General features: G+C 35.6%; 1 long non-coding RNA gene across 2 annotated transcripts; it reads right to left on the minus strand.

Annotated features, from left to right (window-relative positions):
- Window positions 1–325: 325 nt before the first annotated feature.
- LOC129430045 (uncharacterized) lies at window positions 326–4,582 on the minus strand. Of its 2 annotated transcripts, XR_012367450.1 has the most exons (8): window positions 4,123–4,582; window positions 3,891–3,911; window positions 3,596–3,662; window positions 3,328–3,397; window positions 2,966–3,035; window positions 1,926–2,096; window positions 1,242–1,432; window positions 326–1,064 (listed from the first exon to the last, which is right to left on the minus strand). It is a non-coding gene; the product is annotated as an uncharacterized lncRNA (long non-coding RNA). The 2 variants fall into 2 exon arrangements; XR_012367449.1 differs by lacking the exon at window positions 326–1,064 and having other exon boundaries at window positions 1,103–1,432.
- Between the last annotated feature and the right edge of the window lie 342 nt (window positions 4,583–4,924).

Genomic DNA, 4,924 nt, shown 5'->3' on the forward strand with positions numbered 1-4,924 from the left:
ACTTACTGGCAGCTGGTTGCCAGCAACTTACTGTAAATTAACATACAGTAAAAATACTGTATACAAATTTACAGTACTATTTAAAATACTGTATACATTTTACAGTATTGTTTAACATGCTGTAACTGTATTTACAGTATTTTATATTTTCTACTGTAAAATATACAATAATTTTATACTACAATGTATATATTACAATGTGTATTTTACCGTAAAATTTCCTGTGATTCATTTTCCCATTTCTATTTACTACAAAACTGCACAAAATTTAAATGGAGGTGTTAAAACAGCTCTAAATAAATCACAAAAATAAGCAACGACAACATGTTTTTAAAATTTAATTTAGTTTTTCAAAAACATGAAATCAGATTTTCATATTTTTGCACACTGAACTTTCAGCTTGCATCACAAACTGTTTTTCTTAAACCTGCAATAACATTTACTCATAGATATCATATTACAGAATTTTAAATCAAGTCATGAACTAACTCAGTCATAATAACAATGTTCAAATACAAAATACTTTCCTGAGTAAAATAAAATCTTTTATCCTGTAACACACAAAACATTTACACACACATATCACAGCATCAATTCATGAACAATACATTCAAATGTAGTCATAAGCAATGTCAAAAACTTATACATTCAAAATATTATTCTGAGTAAATTGTAATTTCTTGCAGCAACAGCTTTTTCAAAGCCAATGTTACATTTACTCACTGTTTCATTTCACAGTATTATCAAATAATACTAGTACAAATTCAGTTATAACTATAGACGGTTTCATCAGTAGCAACATAAACAAGCGGCTGTCGCGGTCCGCATGAACTTCCGATAAACTCCGCTAAGAATAAAAAACAACAAAGTTCTTTAAACGCATTTTATTTATATAACAAGCAAAAAAACAACACATAGATTAGCTCGGAAACCAAAACATTTGTTATTTTCGACGAGGCTTTTGTTCAAGAAATCAGTTTACCAACTAGTCAGACCATTAAAAAAGCGAAACCGGAAGTAAGGTTCGGATCCAGACGTGTGTCATGTGCGTCCGATGAAACCGTCTATAAGAATAATTAAAAAAAAACAAAACGTAACCTCTCCTGCATAGACTTATTTTGCTTTTAGAAGCAACAGTAGTAACATGTATACACTGGAGTTTCATATTACAATATTATAAATCAGTGCATGGACAAATTAACTAAAAGAAACCTTTAAGATAAAAAAAGAACTTCACAAACCTCTGGTGAGTTGAGTAGAATGTATTTGCTTTAGTTGCTTAATAGTTTTGCTTAATTCATAAAGTCCTTAATAAAGGTGGATATATACATGATGGTTCAGGCCAGAGTTCTTCCTTTGCACCATCTTCCCACTTCTTTTGCTCACCTGGAAGTTAGAGGAGCACTTGCTGGGGCTGATCCTCACAATAAATCTTTACATAAAAAAAGAATTAATTAGATCATTTGATGTCTAAGAGAGGGACACTCCACTTTTTTTTGAAAATAGTGCCATTCCTAATCGTTGCTATACGATAATATCCTCATATTGCTCAGGCCCACTGTAATTACCACAAAGGACCAGCAGTTTCTAATAGATGACAAGACTTTGCCACTTCCTGAAATCTAAAATCATATATAAAAGCCCTTATGTCCTTCCTAACCTGTATGCACTTTCTTTAGTGGAAAACAAAAGAAGATATTTTGAAGAATGATTGTTACCAAACAGCTTTGTTGATGAGAGTCAACAAACCAATGAAAGTCAAGGAACTAAACATGTTTGGTAAACAACATTTTTCAAAATATCTTCTTTTGTGTTCCTCTGAAGAAAGAGCATACAGGTTAGGAGGAAGGACATAAAAGTAAGTAAATGATGAGTCTTTCTTCAATATTTACCAAATGTTATAGCATACCGAAAGATGTACTTACCTCTGAATAAACTCCAAAGTAGTGGCTGCTTCCACTTGGTACTCGATGTTGAGCACGTAGTAGCAACCAAAGTGAACAGCAAATGCTGAAGAAATGGTAGGTCAATCGCAGGAAAGCGGACTTAGCCTTCAATCGGCAGCATCCATTTTTTGTTTTGTAGATCTGGATCCTCTGAAAATAATTATTTAATAATAGCGTTTGTTATTTGATTTTGGTGTAAGTAACAATATTTAGATGTTAGAGCTTTTCTCAATAATTTGAAATCTATCATTTTAAAGTGATAGTTGATATGTCCCCAAAATTCTGTCATCATTTACTTACCCTTGTATTGTTCTAAGCCTGTATGAGTTGATTCTGTTGTATTTATTAGTACACAAAAGAAGATATTTTAATAATTGATGGTAAGCACAGTTGATGGTACCCACTGACTTCCATAGTAAGAAAAACAAATACTGTGGAGGTCAAGGGGTATTGTCAACTATTAGATTACCATCATATCAAAATATTATCTTCGCTCAAGAAATTTAACTCATGCAGGTTAAGAACAACACAAGAATAAGTAAATGAGTACAGAATACAATTTGGGGGGGGGGGGTACCTAAAAAGGCCAATCATCATTTCATTACTCTTGATATTCAAAACTCAAGAAGAATGCCAAAATTTAAGCATAATGCCTAACATTAACAAAGCATTAAAGGGATAGTTCGGCCAAAAAATGATATTAATCCCAACAGCACCACACAAATTACCCTCAGAAGACCTTTGTTTATCATCCTGGAGCCACTTGGATTTATTTTGTGAAGGATGGACGCACATTTTTTGGACTTGAAGGACGTGGACCCCGTAACTTCACATTTAATTAACTGAAAGTTCTAAAACATATTCTTAAATATCTGAAAATGTGTTTGTCTGAAAAACGATGGACATATGCATCTCAGACAGCTTGGGGGTAAGTAAATCATGGGATTAATATCATTTTTTGGCCCAACTATCCCTTTAATCTTTTTAATGTTCCCAAAGTATGTGTTAAAGAATCTTACCAAGCATGATCAGCCGTGGAATGGAAGCAAGGGAAAGCGTGGTCTCTACATCTGCCGTTGTTGTTGTGACCTGCACACACACACACACACACACACACACACACACACACTTTTTCTTACTGGCAGTTATATCAATTTAATTCAACGACGTGGACGTGGACCCTGTAACTTCACATTTAATTAACTGAAAGATCTAAAACATTTTCTTAAATATCTGAAAATGTGTTTGTCTGAAAAACGATGGACATATGCATCTCGGACAGCTTGGGGGTAAGTAAATCATGGGATTAATATCATTTTTTTGGCCGAACTATCCCTTTAATCTTTTTAATGTTCCCAAAGTATGTGTTAAAGAATCTTACCAAGCATGATCAGCCGTGGAGTGGAAGCAAGGGAAAGTGTGGTCTCTACATCTGCCGTTGTTGTTGTGACCTGCACACGCACGCACACACACACCCACACACACACACACACACACCCCCACACACACACACTTTTTCTTATATCAATTTAATTCAACGACCCATTGTCAATTTTTCCTTACATAATGTTAGATAGAAACTGTGAGACTGACTTCAAAATAGCGTTAAAAGCTAAGTTTGTCGCCTAGCATTTCAGATGAACACTCACCTGTACCAAACGCAGTCAAACTCGAAAAAGAGGACCGTTTATGTTGATATGTCGATGGTGAAATGTTCTAAAAAGGGGAAGAAAATAATTAAATATGATTACTTGCACAGAAAGTTGCGTTTTGTTCAGTCTTAAACAAGTTTCTACCTCAAAGCTCTCTAACTATCTTGTTCACAACAGTCGTGTGAGGTAAATTACCGTCAACTGCGTGTTGTTAAGTGTTTAAAAAAGTGTTTCAAATTAATGAACTAAACCAAAAATATTAAATATGGTAAGAAATCACAAGATTACTTACCTTTGCAGATGGTGAAATGTTCTAAAAAGGAAAATAAATATATATGATAATGTGCACCGAAAGTGTTGTTGAGTCTTAAAAAGAGTTTTCACCACAAAGCGCTTTCCCTATCTAGTCACAACAGTCCTAACGTGTGAGGTAAATTACCGTTAACTGCGTGTTGTTTCAAATTATTTAACCAAATAAAAAATTAAATATGTTAAGAAATCACAGGATTACTCATTTTACTTACCAGCTGTTTAACTTGCAACCATTGTCCTGTGCTCTTTTTTTCTTCGGGCGGGGATATCCGTGCCTTTCTGTAAAGTGTCAGGGTTTCGCGCTCATTTTTTTTTTTTACTGTATTTCGATTTAATGATGGCTGGTCATAGAGTGCAAAAGAGCCTGTACCGCCATATGCACACACAAATTAACAGCGTGTAAGGTCCGCGTTGAGTCATGACTCTTCTCAAAAAATAATGTGACATACAAAACTATAACATTGATTCATAATAACATTAAAAACGTTTACTATACGTGTAATAAATAACAGGATAATCTTTTGCAAGTGAGCTGCGGCGGGTTTGTGTACAGGCACGTGATCAGCACAGACGTGATTACATCCAGGGCTGTGTCTCAATTCGTTCCCTATAGCTCCCGAGGTGGGGAATCATTATATCGTGTAGTATGCGGGTTCGGCCACTGTCAAGGACCCTCACAGTGGCTGTTTCTCAATTCCAAGAACGCAAAGAACGGACTTGCGTCCTCGTGGAGATCGGTCTTGCCTGGCGACCTTGGAAGAACGAACTCGGAAGTTTTGCCGCAATGACTTCTGGGGCGTAAAGCGATTTCAGCAAGTCTGCACTCGATGCATCCTCGATATCAAGAACACATCCGGGTATTTTCATGCGTCCTCTGTCCTTGCGTTCTTGAGAATTGGTATGAACTTCGACCGTTAATGATGACGTAGAGCGAGGACACGAGGACGCAAGATCGCTGAAGAACGCATATTGAGAAACAGCCTTTATATTGGAACACTATTTCGGTTTCCTGTG

Source organism: Misgurnus anguillicaudatus, chromosome 1, assembly GCF_027580225.2.
Source record: "Misgurnus anguillicaudatus chromosome 1, ASM2758022v2, whole genome shotgun sequence".
Taxonomy (NCBI): domain Eukaryota; kingdom Metazoa; phylum Chordata; class Actinopteri; order Cypriniformes; family Cobitidae; genus Misgurnus; species Misgurnus anguillicaudatus.